At 39.5% G+C, this 17,500-nt stretch overlaps 1 long non-coding RNA gene across 2 annotated transcripts in view; it reads left to right on the top strand.

Moving 5' to 3' along the window:
• LOC138052913 (uncharacterized) overlaps positions 1 to 14,680 on the top strand; it is a 36,037-nt gene extending 21,357 nt beyond the window's left edge. For both annotated transcript variants that reach the window (XR_011133177.1, XR_011133178.1), the window contains 3 exons: positions 7,795 to 7,955; positions 8,371 to 8,443; positions 13,183 to 14,680. This is a non-coding gene — a long non-coding RNA (uncharacterized lncRNA). The remainder of the gene's footprint in view (positions 1 to 7,794; positions 7,956 to 8,370; positions 8,444 to 13,182) is intronic.
• The last annotated feature ends 2,820 nt before the right edge of the window (positions 14,681 to 17,500 follow it).

Genomic DNA, 17,500 nt, shown 5'->3' with positions numbered 1-17,500 from the left:
AAGCGTGGAGTTTCCTCTGCATTTATCACCGATGCAGTTGGACTTGGCCGCGAAAGAGTTTCCCTGGTCGTTGCCATATCCAACACCATTACGTGTCTGTTTGCCCAGTATCTACTCACAGCATTTAATTTCACTTGCCAATTGCAACTTCTAGTGTATAATTATGACAGGAAATTAATTACTTTCCCAACAGACTTTGTAAATATCATGAACACAAGAAATGAACTCTACATTGCTTTATCAAGGAGGGTTCGCAATCTCATTTCCCAGTCCACATTTGGACAAAACCCCAGTCCCAGTTGCAAGATTTTCTAAGAAATCTTCCGTGACCTGCATGGACATAGTATGTACATGTAAGACATGAAACATGTGCAAACTTATAATATTTAACATACATTCAACTTTTGTAAAAGGCAGAGCTTACAAACTTAGCAAAAAGCTGGCAAATACAATAAGCTCTGCCTATTGTAAAATTTGTACGTCTGTTTTTTTAAGTCCGTGTATCATCCGAGCTCGTCATTAATGATTTGTATGTTGTACACCTCTCATTAAGTTTGGGTGCCATTCATTAACTTTTCGTTTCATTTTATCAAGTTTGCTTGTGCTCTATTAAGTTTGTAGGCCTTTTGTTCTGTCCATAATGCCCGGCCACGATATAAATCCCAGTCCCAACCGGAATTATCATGGGAAAAATGTAAAAAAGTCAACACGAGTATCCTAACCTTCGTCAGAGTCTTCGCCCTGTTCACTCCACTCATAACAATCGCTAGGCCGAAGGTCTTGCACATCGGCAGGGTACGTTCAGGGACATTCCACGGCTCCTGTGCCTTACACATTTATCATGGCGCCTTGCCCAATACCTCGTCTGAGGTTCTTTTTGCATTGTTTGCAGTGGGTTTAGGGAAGTCAATTCGTTGCTAGTGAAGACAGTAGCCAGGAACGGAAGAAGACCGCGTGAAATATTTGATATCAGGAATTTTGAGCAGGGGCCGGTTCCTGAAAGGTGTAATAACTCTATTCCAGAGATAAATGTGCCCGAATAAGGCACATTTATCCCTTGAAATAGTTATTACAGCTTTCAAGAACCGGACCAAAACCAATACTTGATAACCTCTGATAATGCAAATCCCATTCGCACCAAGGACTCTTTATTTCCCATTCCCAGTAACAAAATTCCAGTTCTAAGTGATCAAATCCCATTTTCCCACCGAAAAATGAGGTCAATTCCAGCTTCCATCTTACCCCTTCATAACCCTCTACCAAGCTTATCGAGAATTACCTGCAAAAATCATAGCGTTTAACAAAACGTTTCAGATTCAATACTGTCTAGCAAGTTGTACTGCTAATGTACATGGAAGTTGCACAATAGATTTTGCCCACTGTTCCTTTCTAAAATTTGATCAGAGAAATTATAATTATTTTATTTTGACAATTAGGTGCATTACTGTGAGTATTTATGTTACAACACAATGGTAAATTTAAAATATTTGAATTCATTTGGCATGGGCCGGCCCACTGGACGAAAAAATGGATTTACTCGAGTTTGCGAATTGAGCAAATATGTGGCAAATTTAGGGCTCTAAATTTGCTTTAACTTTGGTTTGACAGGTAAAGCTTGCGCAAACTTGAATGTTTGTTTTGTAGGAATTTGTGTGCAAATGTTAAGGAAATGTAATTATTTGCTAGGCATTTGCGTGCTATGCAAATCTTTAATGTTTCCACAGATTTGCTCAAATTTGCTTCACCCCAAAGATAGCAGTTTGACCTCAACCGCAAATGCAAGCAAATATGTCGCAAAACCAATAGTTTGCATTATCATTTGAACTGATTTTCAAAGAATCAAAATACGTACATTTGCATTTTATTTACTCTCTTTTGCAATTGGAGCAAAAAGGAATGAATTGCCGGAATATGACTTTGTAGTAAATTTGCAAATTTCCTTGCTATAAATATTCATATTTACCTGGGAGCAAATATGGTGATTTACAGCATCTTCGTTTTGTTGTCATAGGCAATGTGCATATGATATTTGTTACACATTTTACTGCTGTGGCAAACTCTCAATTTTTACATAACTGTTATATTATTGAACGAAAACTGCACTGGTATTCGGAAGCTTTTGAGTTTTATCAGCGGCAACGTCCTACAACGAAACCAACGAATGGTAAACAAAGGGTGCTTACCATTTAGCCAAATAATCCGGATGGAATGATCGTTGCATAGAGGTAGGCGATTTTCCGAATTTAATGACCAACTGGTTGAGAATGGCGCTTACCATTTACTACACAGCATTCTATGCCGCATATTTTACTCGATCTTTTCAGAAGTGGCCTGGAAACGGAAGGATTCTCGCAAATGGTAAAGAGCATTTCGCGAATTCTGTTCCGAACGGAAAAAGAGGACTACCTCTGGAGGTTGTCCACAATTTTCGAAAAGATTTTCCTGAAAATTGCCTTTCCATTTGACCTCAAACCGAAATTTCCGGATTTTTTTGCTAAATGGTAAGCACCCAAAATGCTTGGGCCTTCCTCGTTCCCAGGATCTTTTCGGAGGGGCAATTGTCCGCCATTTTGAATCACCCACTGCAAAGACCCTGGAAACGAGGTTTTGTTACGATGAAAATTTGGTTATGAACGGTTTGAAATTCGCGCGGGCGATGTTCTCTTTCCTCTTTCTTTTCGTTTTCGGACGACCAAGGTTTTATACGGCGATTCCTTGACATTTGTGCGGGTGAAATGGCAGTAAGAATCGACGAAACCCGAAAGAAAGGGCAACGACCATTCAGGCCATAACGTCGGGAACGGTGAACCAGCCCTAGTAGTTTTACAGTAGTTCGCCACAAACACACACGCCAGTGTCATGAATGTTGATCTTTGAATGGTCGGTCTTTGGGATGTTCTATGCTTATTTCAAGTCCACGATTCCCACAAATTCCAAGGCGACCAGAGAAACCTAGCAAGAATAGACTTCGCTAGCTGCTTGACATGGAACCGTTGAATGGATCGTTTTCACGTGACGTCATCATTTTCTAAAATCCAAAACTAAAGAGCCACGAAAGTTTTTATCCTCAACAGGCATAAGAGGTGGTAAATTTGTATCCATTTGCAATTTTAAAGCTCAATAGCGTGCTTCGTTTGGAAACCAGAGCATTTTGAATTTCTGAGTTATGACAGTGCGTGACACGACGCGACGATCGAGTTTATTGAGAAATATATATTTATCTCATGGTTTTGAGCCTTTTTAGAATTTAAAGCATTAGGAAAAGTGCTTAGGTAAATAGCTGTTTGTTCAGTACAGATGATCACTCGCCTAGATAGCCAAAGTAAGTAACAGATGTTGACACTATTTTCTGGCCGCCACTTTGGTGCACCACAGATGTACACCAACATGGCGTTTTCATACTGGGCTCTGTAAATTTCTGGGAAACATTTCGACGAATATCTGAGGTTTGGGGAAACGCACAGGCCTAAAACTTGGAGAAGTGTCTTCTTCATTTATCTTCTATAACATCACGAATTCTTGACTTTTTCCACTGGATGGTTTTCGATTTATTTTTTGATTGCGTGACAGTGAAAACGATCTATACTTAACAATTAGACCCGTGACCCTTAAGGGCGAAGGGTCTAATTGTTTTAGTATCACCCAACTAGTCGGACAGAAAAGGCAATAATAAAGTTAGCAAATGCAAGTTGAAGAAATATTTATTTGGGAATAAAACGAAAGAAAGAGTCACGCTTTTCGCTACTCGAGGACTATTACTAATAGTCCACTAGTAGCGTAGCCAATTAAAATGCAGGATTTGCATTAGTCCACTAGTTGGGTGATACTAAATGTATCTAGACTCATGATCATACAGCTGTATGTACTGGATTCTGATAAGGGAGTTCAGAGACGGTGTTCGAGAAAGAGTTACGACCAACGCCAGCAGCATTAATCGATGAAAAATTCATGGCAGAAATAGACGCCTTCCTTCCTAAAGCAAACGGAGTTCAACGAACGTTTGGAACAAAGGATGGCCGAACAGCTACATGTGGATTTAAGCAAAAGAGCGGGAAGATTCAAGACTTCGATTAAAGCGCCGAATAGCAAAAGATTGCCCGATGGAGTTTCGGTAGGTCACCTCACTGATGATAACCTGAAAGTACATGCCTTAAATTTTGTATAGAATATCCTTTCTTTTCCATAACACGTTTGATTGCTGATTCATTGAATTGAGATTCGCATCATACATCCCTCCCTCTGCAAGGACAGTCTTTACTTTTGCAGACGTACTCCCTTAGTAATTTCACTTCACGTTATTAATTTCAGGCCATTTAAAACAATACCAATAATAAGGAAAGGGGTATGAATGATATGGATCTCTGCATCCCAGTGACAGCTGAAGTCTATTGTACCCGGCCCCTTATTTGCCACTTAGTTTTATATGCCTCATTCTTCAAACAATACTGTTCCTAGAACACATTAGTGGCCTGGGTATGCTATTTAACAATTATTCCTCGAGCCTGAATGGGCTCTGAGTCAATACCCAATGAGGCCGAAGGCCGAATGGGCTATTGACTCAGAGGCCATGAGGGCGAGAGGAATAATTGTTTTAGTAAAATCCAACTAGTTGGTCAAAAAAATATAGAGACAAAACATATTTCGCTAGTTAAAGCTAGACTTTAATTGTTGTTTTGGTTTTCAAAGCCGGCGCTTTTCGCTACTACAGCTGTAGTAGGCTATAACAAATAGCCTACTAGTAGCTCAACCAATCAGAATGAAGCATTAATAATAGACTGGTCACTAGTTGGATTTTACTAAAGTTACATATATTTTTTCACAAGCGATGTGGTGTGCAGTGGCAAGGTTTGGTGGAATACAAATTTCCTGACATGGTTACCATATGCCTTCACTGTTGTCTCATGTCCAAGTAATGTCACTCGTTTAGTATCTGAAGCCTTTTGTACCAAGCTATTCACCAAACCTTGCCACTGCACACCACATTGCATGTGCAAGGATATACTGTAACTATTTCATATGACATGCTATAAAAAGGTATTACACTTGTTACAGTGTACTTGTCACTTGTTTTTCCTATGGCATGGTATACTTTCACTGGTGTCTCATGACCAAACAATGTCACATGTTTAGTACCTAAAGCCTTTTATACCAAGCCATAAAAATAATAAATCAGAATACAGGGAAGACAGTGAAATAATAACTGGATATGCAGCCTTATTCCACCAGACCTTGCTACTGCACACCACATTGCTTGTGCAAGGATACATGTAACTATTTCCTATGACAATTGGTATACAATTACAAAGCTTCTCACATGTTATTAGTCACTTGTACACTGTATTTTGTTTGCATGTACATGTACAGGTGTATGCAAGCCTTTACAAAAAAATCCAATTGTCTTGTCTGGTATTCTATGGTAAAGTACTCAATGCATTACTAGCATTTCTCATGGAAGATTATACAGCTACTATACATGTACATGTTGAGAGCTGGCTATCTGAATAATTATACTGTACCAACCATTTTGTGATAGAGTTGATATTGTCAATGTTTTCAATTTCTCCCCATAAAACCTCAAATTTTATTTGATAAGTACTTAGTCAACATGTAGCTCATACGGTAACAACACAAAAAGGACATCCTAGAGAATTTTTATTAAAACTTTTGTCTTATTGAGCAGTTTTCTGTATGATTGCTCCACTGCTTTAATTTTATATGGTAAAACTCACAACATCATGCTTTTAGTGCTTTGTGGCCAGGAACCCAAGAAAAAAGAGCAAATTATAGATGAAATACAAAAGTTGTTTTGAGTTGTAGCCATCAACACTAATTCCATTTTAAAATCATGAGAAACTCAAGCTCAGTAACTATTATTGATTTTATTACATGCACACAATGGCCAATTTGGAAAGGTGGACACTTGTGGGAGGCTGTCACAGGCTTCCAGATAAGTTTGCAATTCCTTTAAAGCTTCATTATTCAGTTTCATGTACACCGGAGAATTGCTTATGAATGGCAGAGTGGTGTGTTACATCATTCATTGAAATGTACATGTAGCTTATGCATTGATTGATTGATTGATTGATTGATTGATTGATTGATTGACTGGTGTGAATATTTTCCAGGGCCTATCTCAACCACAAGCTGCAGTGCTGAAGGGAATTTCTTGAGGTGCAAGAAACAGACAGTCCACTGATTGTGAATTGTGATGCAATTGCAAATTATGTCTTTATGTCAATACTTGGGTAGAGGAGTGTCATTGTTATTCTGGATACACTGTATTTAATTAGTCTTTTGACATGAACTGCGGTCAAATGTTCAGGGCAAAAATCAGTGATTACCTGTGCTAATATACATGTAGGAATCGTTTCTCAATAATTTTTGACTAAAATCAAGAAAGGTTTCACAATCCTTTAAGTCTGAGAAAATTGTCAGTGATCTTTCAATACTAACTGCATAAAACAGAAGCAGTAACATGACTTTAAGTGATATCTTTCTGATAGACGTATCTGCACGTGGCATCAATAATTGAAAGATGGGTGTAATATAAGTACCACTCAATTACATGCAGTTAATTTGTTATAGTATACAAATCTGTAGTATTTTCCATCTGAACTGGCGGGTGGCGCACCTCGTACAGTTCGATGTAATTTTTAAAGGAGGTCTAACCATGTAGTTAATTTGTCATAGTATACTAATTTGTAGTATTTTCCATCTGAACTGGCGGGTGGCGCACCTCATACAGTTCGATGTAATTTGTAAAGTAGGTCTAACCATGCAGTTAATTTGTCATATTGCAGTACACTAATTTGTAGTATTTTCCATCTGAACTGGCGGGTGACGCACCTCATACAGTTCAATGTAACTTTTAAAGTAGGTCTAACGATGCAGTTAATTTGTCATAGTATACTAATTTGTAGTATTTTCCATCTGAACTGGCGGGTGGCGCACCTCATACAGTTCGATGTAATTTTTAAAGTAGGTCTAACCATGCAGTTAATTTGTCATAGTATACTAATTTGTAGTATTTTCCATCTGAACTGGCGGGTGGCGCACCTCATACAGTTCGATGTAATTTTTAAAGTAGGTCTAACCATGCAGTTAATTTGTCATATTGTAGTACACTAATTAATTTTGTAGCATTTTCCATCTGAACTGGCGGGTGGCGCGCCTCATACAGTTCGATGTAATTTGTAAAGTAGGTTTAACCATGCAGTTAATTTGTCATAGTGATGATGATGATGATGATAGTATACTAGTTTTAGTATTTTCCATCTAAACTGGCTGGTGGCATTCCTTGTACAGTTCGGTGTCACTTGTATAGGGGTCTGTATGCATGAGCATAAGAAGACCCCAACAATGGCGCCAAAAACAGCGGCGGGCGCCAAATGTGTTTACATTAAGCTTCTTATGCAAATTTTGACAGAGAATATTGAAACATATTCTACTGAAAGATCTTTTACAAATCTGCATTTTTTTCTTGCGTTCATTGGACAAAAGATGCAGCCCTTAGCGAGAAACGATATTTCAAGTGAACAGGTTGGGAAAAGAAATTCCCGCGAAATATAATTTTGTTGAAAAAGAGGTTAAACCATCAACTGCCATAATCGGTAAAATGTATTCATCAGCCGCCAAGCTCTCCCTCTATACTTCCTCATTGAGACCCCCAAGGAATAACTCCCAGTAAATTACACTCTTTGAAGATATGTGCTTTGTAAGCAGGTTTCACTTTCTAAGGCCACAGCAAAACGAGATATTGGGTCACCAACAAAAAATTTTCCGATGTCCAATCAGATTTCAGATCCTTGTAAAGAGCATTCTAATTGGTCATGAAATGGATTGAATGCAGGGCCAATAAATAACTTCTGTGAATTTGGGTGCGACCAAAGAGTGAGACGGTGCAATCGTGAATCCTGTTAATTCCGCTTTACGTACTGAGACAAAATTCTAAAGAGGTTAGTTCTCCATCCTTTGCTATCTCACCTAGTTTTACTTAATAGGTGCCCGGATCAACAAAGGCTATGGGCGGAAATTGCACCAACTAATCAACTGCATGCCGATGGCCGTAACACGTTGCCCAAGCGCGTTGTAGCTTTCAATCTGTCTGTTGAATACGGCTATAGAACTCCGGGCCACCTTTCCAGAGTTCATTTCATTCTAGTGGCCCGTGCTCGCCACTTAAAGTGAACAAGTATTATCCAGAAGGCTCGGCTGCTCATCAGTGTGATCGAGCCATCAAAATTTATACCTTTCCCGTCCTGAAACATGTTTGCTCTACTACAGGCTAGCCGCCGAGCCACCCCACTGAGTAACAGCACTCAACGTGGCGCTGTATTTTGTCGTTAACTCTTACAAACTTTTTCTCCAAAGGTTAACTCAAGAATCGCTGAAGTGACTCTTTATCAATTGCAATTTGGAAGATTCAGTATAGTTTGGAAACAAGGTAACGTAATGAGCTTTATCACAAGCTCCTGTAAACTCCCACGCGCACTACATCTTAGACTTTCGAAAAGTTCTTCGTCTCATGTAGATGCGCGCGCCTTCGTCGCTTGCTCATCCACTTTGCGTACGAAAAATCACGATTCGCTCGCCAAACTGCGTGACATTTTCTCCAGGGATTATCGTGAGGTCGACTTGTGGCAAGTCTAACTACATCTTTAATTAGGCAACTACACACAAATCACGACGTTCGTCTCAACTCCGGCCTTAAAAGCCATTTGTCAACGCAGTTAATATCTACTACATTATGTCGAATAACAACAGGTGTAGGTGTCCAAAGAAAGACGTTAAGCTATAAGATGCATGGAAACCTCTCTCGGTCTTCCAAAGATGTCAGTCCGTTTAAACAACTCCATTCTTTCCGTATCAGGCCGAAGTCGTGAGATGACCACACATTTTTTTCTCCATCCGACGGACAAGAGTGTAGTAGTTACAGTTCATTTTATCCGCTTAATAGCGGTTGATCCGCTCCATAAAAGTATATAAGCCCTACCAGGAGAACTTGAGGATCATTTGATTGAGTTGTGAGCGAATGAATGTTCTCATTTGTCTAATTCCTTTCGGGTGTATTCACCATGCACATTCTCCTGCTTTTCATATGCTTCATATCAAGTAAGCCCTGCCTTGCTTGTTGTATTTCCCCTTTGCACCATTCGCCCAGGCTACGCTTTCTTCGATCTTTTCTTCTTTAGAGATTCGAGATTCGAGAGAACAGCGTTTGCAGCTGTTATTTCGATTGTTGTCCCATGATATCTCAGTAGCTTGCATCACCGGCTCATAGCAGTCATTCATAGCATTAAAGACGGAAAATGTGGCTTCAAAATTTATCGGATTAGGAGTTGCTTGCAGAAGCATTTTACAAGAAAAATTAAAATCACGGTTAATCGACGTTTCGATGTATCAAAAATCATTCTCAAGATTGAGGTCGTTTATGCTAATGTAAATGTTGTTAAGAGAGGGTTGAAGATTTTGAATATCTAATATGCGCATTCCACAGTGCTCGATGTTATGTAAATATTTTAGTTAAGCATCAGTGAATAACTTCGCGCGGATCGAGTCTGACTGTACGTTGAGTGATGGTTTTAGTTAAGATATGAGTTTGTGGACTAATTCTACTTTGAACAATATTTTGGTTATTGGAAATAATCTGTACAGTTCTATAAGATGTTCTGTGCGAACAAATGACAATTTGCTGTTAACTGATGTTCCAGACATGGTTTCAATATTTGATAAACATTTTAGTGTACTCATTACAATATAGTGTATTAATGCCAATAGTTAACAAACAACAATTATTGTAATTCCGTTAAGAGTTTGAAAATACTTCTAGAAGTGAATTTCTAAGAGACATATGGACCAATGTTTGATGTCATGAACAAACTTCCAGTAAATGACTCACCATATTGTAATAAATACACTTTAACAAATATTGAAACCATGTCTGGAACATCAGTTAACAGCAAATAGTCATTTGTTGGCACAGAACATCTCATAGCACTGTATAGATTATTTCTAATAACCAAAATATTTTTCAAAGTAGAATTAGTCCACAAACTAATATCTTGTATTTGATGGTATATAATAGCAGTGAGTGACATTGCTTACCAGCATTCACACTAAAGATTGCTTCATTTCCTTGAGTAGAGTCAGCGGACACAGTGGTTGTTGGATCAATGATATCAAATATTGTAGGACCTGGATTTTCCCCCACATCATCACCTGTACTTTTAGGTATTGCTAATGCTGTGTGTACCATCAATGTTTATTACTGCTACTCCAGCAGATGCTGCTAGTAACACTGTTGGATTCTCAGGATTCATTGGAGCATGTCCATAGGTTTTTACTACAGTGTGGTAACTTGTTTTAATTAAATGGCTTTTCCGAGCACCACCACCTCCAGTTATAAACAAATAAACTGGTTCAACATTATGTGACTTCAGGCTGTCGAGGTTTTCATTTTATTTCTAGTCCATGAAAGCACCCTGCTGTAAGCTTTGCGTTGCATTTTTAATTATTTAATGATCTAACTGATTGACGCAATTGGTCATCAGATATTCCTCTTGGCTGTTTATACACTGTTATTGCTGATGGACTGTGATTTCCAGTAGTTTGGGAATTTGCACCAAGCTCTGAGGGTACTTGTTCATTGAACACCTTATCTACTGATGATTCATCTTAGAATTCTTGCAAGCATCGTTTTTGTAGGATTTGAAGAAAGCCACGATGTTTCATTGATCGCTGTCAAATTTGGCGTGTTTACTGGGGATATATTTCCCCAGTTTCCCTGAAAATCTCGTCTTTGTAGCTTTTCTGACGCCTACATGGGGAGCATTTCACTTCAGACCATTTGAACCGCCGCGAAGCACAGGCGACCCAGACTCGGAGAGTAAAAGTTATTGCCAACGAGTCAGGCCTTTTGGAAGACCAGAAGGCCTGACGAGGCGGCAGATTATAGAGCCGCGAGAAGATATACGTGCGAGAAAAATCTAAGAAACGCTCCCAAGTGTAGAGTAATGTAATGTGATGTAGATCGTGACGACACAACTTGTGATGTTTTTAGCCAATCTGTTAAGCACGTGCACAGTTTGTGATAGTTTTGGCCAATCAGCGCGCTTCTTATTTGTTCGGCACGTGCACGATTCGTGGTGTAATAAGAACTGTCATCGAGTAATCGAAGTGACAAAGAGTGTTTTTCCAGTCATCTGGGCGGAACTGCTGAGTTGTTTAAAAGATTAACTGTACACAGTTTGCAGTGGAGTTAGCGAGTTGGCTTTCATAGATTAACTATACACAGTTTGCTGGAGTGGAGTTAGCGAGTATTCGCCATGTTAGAACCAGCGTGTTCATCGAGCAAAAATGGCTCAAGTGGCCAGCATGCCAGCCGTGGGCACAGGCGGCCCAGAGTCGGAAGGTAAACAATTATAAGGATTTGTCTGGGAATCCCGATAACAGACTGAAAAAGATATTTACCCGCAAAAGTTCTCAACAAAAAAGCCGTACTTTATTGTCGTGGTGAATTTCTCGCTTTTTGTGTGGTTTTTTGCCTGATTGAATGCGATTTAAGCGACTTCTCAAATTCCCGAGTTGTCACTCGTACCTAAATAAAGGAAAGGCTGGCAACTAATTTCTAGCTTACCTCACATCTCGCCGATAAAATCACACTTCTCCGGCATCAGTTACGCTCAAACTCCGGCGATGGCCACACGGATAAACTTACTTCTCCTTGACCAAGTTTCAAGGTCCAGCGAGTATCCATTGCTGAGAAACAGCGAAAAATATTCAAATTTTTCAAAATCCTTCGAGGCTCGTTTGCAACGAATTTTGACACGGCTGGTCAACGGTTCACTGAGCCTCCATACGGTGAGCGCAAACCTACGCAAGTGTACCCATAGTTGGGCAGAGCAAAAAAAATCCCAGACTTGTCCTCAAATACCTGCCTGGGGTCGTATTCGAGTTTCTAAATCGGCGAACGATATTAAAAGTTTCACACTGAAACCTTAACACAGCTCCCATCGCTTTGGTTGCCCAACCGCATGTTATAAATCCGGATTTTCATCGAACTCCGTAAGAAACTTTGCTGTTTCGATGGAGTTTGAAACGCAGTGGAAGGTTGTTTGAAATACAATCCTGTTTTTCATCTGTCAACAACTCACATCATGACTGCAGAAGAAATTCATATGAAAAGGTCGCTGCACCCTTTCAGCCTTTTGGACACTTTCTGTTGAGAGTCCAGTGAAAATGCCATCGTTGAAATCATCTGTGCTTTGTTTTTGCGCTTCCAGTTGCGTTGAAATGTTCAAAGTTATTTCTCACACCGGTGCATCAAGCGATATCGATCGAAAACCAACAATTATTACTCGGAATACCTGAAAGGTATCCGAGTTACAATCTCGGTTGTCTGTTTTTTGGTGCAACCAAATGGACAGTAGAATTACGGTGTGGTGATTTCTTTGGCTCAAAGCAATTCACTTGACAAAACTATACTTTTTCCAACACGAACAAAAAAAAAAAAACAGCCGTGGTGTCGAGTGTCGTCGATCAAGGGGATTTTTGCACGCGCGAGGCTTCAAACAGCAAAGTTTCTTACGGAGTTCGATGAAAATCTACCTGTGGAGCATCACTTTATAACATGAGAATATTGTTATTAGGTACATGTAATATTAAATGATTCTAAAGAATGACATTCCGAAAGCATATAGCTATACAAGAATGATTTTGTATAGCTTACAACATTTTAAGGCTTTGCAGCTCCATATTAGAACTATTACTGCAATAACCACAATGTAAGTGTAAATACATTCTGTAAATGTAAACACAACACTTTTTTGAGGGAAAAAAAATCTTGGAGAGAAATGAGGAGAGAAAAAAAATATCCTGCAGAGCATTTAGGAGGGAAAAAAATATCCTGCTCACCAGGTTGCTCAGGAGGTTGCTAGGGAAAAAAAACTGCCGACCAGAAATCACCCACCCCCCTCAAGAGTTAAATGGTCGGTCCCTTAGAGAAAGCCAAGAATAGAATCCTATGGTATTTTTCTGACTTCCTTAACTGATGCTTCCACGCCAAAAGTTCTGAACTTTTGATTCATAAGACTCACTGGGAACAGTTCAACGTACTCCGCTAGTGCTCTGCAACTTGTTTCTTAAACGAAGTTAAACTGTTGCTCGTTTGATTTTTTCTCGTAGATGTCTACGACTTCTAATATTTGCGAAGAGCTAATAAAAGAAGAGTGGAAGTCATATGCCAAAGATCTTGATGACGTTTCATCAGAGGGAGGAATTTATGCCATAGGAAACATGCAGGAGACGCGAATACAACATAAGTCCGGGAACCTAAAAATTGATAAGTTTGTCAAATATTTATACCTGGGCCATTCAGGAAACATGCAGGAGAGGCTAATACAACATAAGTTCGGGAACCTAAAAATTGATGAGTTTGTCAAAACACAATTTGGAGTCAACGGTGGGGAAAATTTACGAATAAAATGTATTGAGGAAGGTAATCACAAATGTTCAGAAGGCGAGTACCTCGAATGCCTTCAAGGAAAGCTTGGATACTCTCTCGAATATAACAAAAAACGTGGAAACACGTGTAAAAAAACTAAGTAGCTAAATATCGTTAAAATGAGAAAGTTATGAAAAGTCCTGCACAAGCTTTCAAGGTGCTGGTTAGCTGATTCGTCATTAATTAAGCCTTCATATATATATATATATATGTTTTTTACCATTATAGTACTTAATGAGTGTTCCCTTAAAAACAGAAAATAATTAGCGAAGAGACCAGATGATAAAGTCTGTGTGCTGTGATATTTGGCGAGTATTAATTAAATGTAAATTAAAGTAGCAAAAACTGAGGCACTTGCTTGTGCTTGGTATTGGCAGATTTTTACGCTCGTGGGATTGGGGTTAGGAGGGGCATCAAACACCTTTTTGCCTTTTTATCACAAACCTTGCCCGGGCAGGGGCATCTTAACTACAGTCTTAGCGTTTTTACGGATTGTATTCCGTAGAATACAAGTCTAAGGGCGCGTTCGATTGACCCTATGCCGGAATAAGAATACGCGGAGTGATGATTTAAAACAATGTGCGTGGCGTTTTGCAGCAACAAGAATAATTAAGCTATGTTTAAAATTGCATTTTAGCAGATGTTTGACAGTATTAATATGAATATCCGCAAAAACGAAGGATTTCTAACTTCTATTCCATGTATTCCTATTCCTGAATTTTCCTGAATACGGTCAATCGAATGCGCCCTAAGTAATTATCCTTATTATTCTGTTAACGAATATTACTGCAAAGATAAAGACGAAACATTATGAATTTACGTGCTTGTGACGTCTTAACTTACAGTAACACGAATCTTAAAAAATTGGGTGATCTTTAACCATTGAGTTTTAGGCCTTTTTTTCTGTTCTGGTCATGTACGTGACTTACCAATACGCTTGCGACTCGAAAATATTGAAAACCTCTTCGATTGTAAAAACATAGCCAGGACAGCTTGTCTTTGCAAGGTAGGGTTTTAAAGATATGAGGCTTAAGAACTTTCCTTTGCAACAATTTTGTGGGATGCCCCCCCGTATCATGAGAACTTTAAGTGCTGTGTCTGTCAATGAAGCTGATGTTTTTAGACAATAGTAGGTTACGAATGTATTAATAAAGCTGAATGATGAACACTAAAAATAAATGGTCAATTTTCCAAACCATATGTAAAAGAAGCTCATGACCATCTGCATGTAATCATTGATCTCCTCTAAATCAGTGAACTCACTTGAATGCGTGGTGAGTTATGTTCCCGTGACAAATACGGGTAGACCATCCAGGGAAACCACACAATGTGTGTGTATTTATTAAAACATAATTTTCAAGGAAATGTTGGGGCCTAGAGCGAAATGTTGTTCAGATGATGTATACATTATTCAATGCTAAATATTGATGTTTTCATAATACCCGGTTTTCGCCAATCTCAGGTTCATAACTGTTCTCTTCTCTCGTTCAATCGCCGTAGTTGCTTTTCCTTTAGATTTTCTCTGGCATTGAAGTCCTCTTCTATTTCTTTCTTCGTAATTTCCAGCTTGCATGATGCACGTTGAAACCTCACTTGTCGCTGGTAGCATGTAACTCCACAAAAACAGGTCGCTGCTCTCCGAGCAGTCAATACGTTCATCCACACCGATCGCAGATCTAATAATTTCAGCAAGATCTACAGAACGTCTCCAAAAAATCTCTATCTTGTCATTTGCAGAGGTTGCTGAAGAACAAGTGAAGCACCTTGAGCGACCGTCTATCAGTTTCTTTGGAGTTTCACATGGGTGAAATCTCTGAGGATACGCGCGAAAATAACAGGCCGTCAATTTTCAAATAAAAAGGCGAGCCGCGATTGGTGCAAACCCTCATTATCACGTGCATTCGCCACGCAGTCCAAACAAAGGGAAAGGAATGTAGTTCGAAAGAAAGCAGCCGTTGTTTGTGTGGAGAGGAGCGTTGCATGACCACACAAATAACGGCTGCGTAGGAGACTAGCTATAGAGGACAAAAAACTTGAAATTTTTTTAACTTCCCACATTGACGTTTTGTTCATTTTTGGACAATGTCGAGATAATTGTAAATAAAATAAAAGTAGGGGTTTCCGAACATCCAAGATCGTTAAATCCAAGCAAAGCTATAACAATGGCAATCTGCCCTATCGTTGTTCATTTTACTACTTAGCGCGCGCAATCGATGCATGACATGGCATGTCAATTTCCGTGCGCTGTAAAGATGCGCAGTGGCAATGGGCGCGAACGTCCTTGAGGGCCCACAGACGGATTTTTCGCTCCCTGCTAAGGAAGTGAAATCTTACTTCCGGTGACTGACGTCATCATATCATGAGCTAAACAGAAAACCCCCCCACAAGCAAAATCAGGGGATGAACTGTTGTTTCCATCGATGGTTTTTCCTCGCCCTTCCCTGTGCTCGTTCTCAGATCAACTGCGAATGCGTAATCAAATTGACTTCCGGTTTGAGAAAAAAGCTAAATTTCCGGCGGTCTTTTAATTAAAATTAAGACGGAATCCACCAGAAGTTCGAGTAACAAGTGGACAAAAACCAAGTACCAAGATTATAAACATCGTATTGCAAATTTCCGTACGACTGTTTTAAATATCTTCTCAAAAAAAATAATTTCTAGCAACACCAAACGTCAAAAACAACTGTTGAACTTCGTGGATGGACTACCTCCACACTTGCACTTGTGGATGGACTTCCTCCACACTTGTACTTGCACTTGCACTTCTGGATGGACTACCTCCACACTTGTACTTGCACTTGCACTTGTGGATGGACTACCTCCACACTTGTACTTGCACTTGCACTTGCACTTGCACTTGTGGATGGACTACCTCCACACTTGTACTTGCACTTGCACTTGTGGATGGACTACCTCCACACTTGTACTTGCACTTGCACTTGTGGGAGACATGTCCAGAAATGCACACAACGACAAAAATTGCAAAAAAGAGATAATGTTGGCGAATTTGGCAAATATGGCGAAAATGACAATTTTGCCACAATCGCCAACGAGGCAAAACACAAAGCAGTGAAGGGAGCCCATAAACGTTGGTGAAAGCGGCGAATTTGGCAAAAATGACAATTTTGCCACAATCGCCAACGAGGCAAAACACAAAGCAGTGAAGGGGGCCCATAAAAGTTGGCGAAAGCGCCGAATTTGGCAAATATGGCGAAAATGACAATTTTGCCACAATCGCCAACGAGGCAAAACACAAAGCAGTGAAGGGGGCCCATAAAAGTTGGCGAAAGCGGCGAATTTGGCAAATATGGCGAAAATGACAATTTTGCCACAATCGCCAACGAGGCAAAGCACAAAGCAATGAAGCAATGAGGGGGCCCATAAAAGTTGGCGAATGTGGCGAACAAAATTAATGGAAGAAGAATTCTATCTCCAGTGCTGTTTCAAATGTTTGACCTCAAATTACAAAAGTTCATTTCTTGAATTTTAATGATTTTAGAAAATTAACAACCAGCATGAAGAACAAGGGAAAGAGGAATTTGGCAAAATAGGGAGATATGGCAACGGGACGTGGCTCCAAATAACAAAGTCATGGCAAGGTTGTCATTTGTGACTGCGCTGGAACAATTTAATTACTGACATATATAACTGCCTCATACTCTGACAATTCATGTAAGAATGACTTCACCAACGGGTACTAAGAGTTTCAAATTAGTTATGTGAATCTTACCAATGTCCGCTTGCAAGGAATTAGATTCAATAAACCACACACAAAATATGTCCTTGTCGTATGATCCATTACTTGAAAGTAAGCATTGAGTGAAGATGCATGTCGTGCCTGTGAATTTTATAGTAGCTTTTCACGAATCTTGGCATCAGTCGAAATTGAAATCCTTTTACCACAACAGTAGAAGAATGTCGACACCCAGTAGAACAGAAGTTGCAAAATTAAAATTCTCCACAAGACGATAAACATTTCCCGAATTGTGATCCGCCGGA

This window comes from Montipora capricornis, chromosome 6, assembly GCF_036669925.1.
Source record: "Montipora capricornis isolate CH-2021 chromosome 6, ASM3666992v2, whole genome shotgun sequence".
NCBI lineage: Eukaryota > Metazoa > Cnidaria > Anthozoa > Scleractinia > Acroporidae > Montipora > Montipora capricornis.
This window is presented reverse-complemented; position numbering and strand designations above follow the sequence as displayed.